The sequence below is a fragment of the Tupaia chinensis genome, unplaced genomic scaffold, assembly GCF_000334495.1.
Source record: "Tupaia chinensis unplaced genomic scaffold, TupChi_1.0 Scaffold000164_1, whole genome shotgun sequence".
Classification (NCBI taxonomy): domain Eukaryota; kingdom Metazoa; phylum Chordata; class Mammalia; order Scandentia; family Tupaiidae; genus Tupaia; species Tupaia belangeri.
Window position 1 is genome coordinate 6,372,222 of NW_006159638.1, and position 1,672 is coordinate 6,373,893.

At 41.4% G+C, this 1,672-nt stretch overlaps 1 pseudogene; it reads right to left on the reverse strand.

The window, feature by feature from the left end:
* Positions 1-1,221: 1,221 nt before the first annotated feature.
* LOC114007398 (uncharacterized) lies at positions 1,222-1,304 on the reverse strand (annotated as a pseudogene).
* Positions 1,305-1,672: the final 368 nt, after the last annotated feature.

Sequence of the window (1,672 nt, forward strand, 5' to 3'; positions counted from 1 at the left end):
CAAGCTGCTGGGCCTGTGAATGACTGCTGAGCTGCTGGAGATGTCACAGAGACACTCAGTGGGGTTGAGAATTTTTAATGATTTATGAAACTTCGCTCGTACCAAGAACTATACTTTCCAGTTATAGGACATTTCAGACATCACTGCAATCTGGAACTTCTGTTAACTGCTCTGTGGAAGCATATGCACAATAATGTTTATTATTATCAAGATTTGCAATGTGCACGGATCTCACATGCATTCTGTTTCCTGTGAATCTCAAGTACAGAGCATTATATTGACAGATGTCATCCTCTCCATCATCACAGTAACAGCTAACATTTTTCTAAGTGTTTACTGTATGTCACCTTCTGTGCGAGAACCTTTTATGTGTTTCTCTATGTAATCTTACTGTGCTTCTATAGTATTGAACCCACAGTACAGTCCTAAGTGTTGTTGCTGTTATTATTCCCATTTTACAGATGAGGAAGACTGTACGTAGATTACAGAGGTAAGATCTAGTCCAAAGCCACATGGTTCACGACTGGCAGAGGACTATTTCAAAACATTGCTGCTTTTTTTTTTTTTTTTTGAGATTTTTGCTATAAGGTGCGTGCACTCACCAGAGAGACAGAGAGAGACAAATAGAAAGTGAAAAATCATCCCCCAGAGGTGATGGCCATGCCACAATCCATTCTCCTCCATTCTCCTCTTGGTATTTTACCCAGCATGAATTTTAAGTCTCCAGGTCCAGGACTCAAACTGTAGTCAGCCACATTGGAGTCCAGTGATGTAACCATTACACCATCTGCTGGTCCCACTATTGCTATTTTAAGCTCATGCTCCAAAGTGTAAGTATGTTACTCAACACTAAATATTTGCTGAACTACTACTATGTGCAAGTTAGAACCAGAGAGAAACTGATTTACATGGGAGGTGAGACAGCCAGGCATTAAGAGTAAAGATTATTAGGGTCTCTAACGAAAGAGCACTCAGAGCTGTTTTTCTTTTTCTTTTAATTTGCCAGAGGGTGCATACACTTGCCAGAGAGAGAGAAGGAAGTGAGAAAGCATCCCCACAGGGGATGGTCATGCCACAATCCCTTCTCCTCCATTCTTCCCCCTTTTGGGATTCTGAGCATGCACACATACACATACCCAGCAGATTCTGGGCACACACATACACACATGCCTGGTGTGTTTCTCAAGCCTCAGGATCCAGAACTTGAATCTTGTACTTGGCCATGTAGGATTCACCTGCCTTCTCCACCATGCCACCATCTGGACCAACACAGTAGCTATTCTTAGAAAACCTGATGGGGCACAGCAACATAACAAACATACTAGAACAAATATAACACTGGGCATACTAAAGGACAAGTTGTGATCACTAGCATTCCCTTATTTGAACCTGCTGAAAGTGTAGCACTACAAGACAAATGATGTGTCACACTTGTGGGAGACGGTAGATCATGATATGTAACAGGAGGCACACAGACCCCTACAGCCTGAGTTCCAGTCCTGTGGTAGCCACTTATGGGTTGCAAAACTAGGACCAAAGAATACAATATTTTGAAGTGTTGGAAATGGTAACAATTTCGCTCACCAGATAGGGTTGTTGTTAGTATTAAATAAAATATTTCATATGGTAGATGTAAAGATGCATGACAGACACATCATAAGCTCTCTATAAA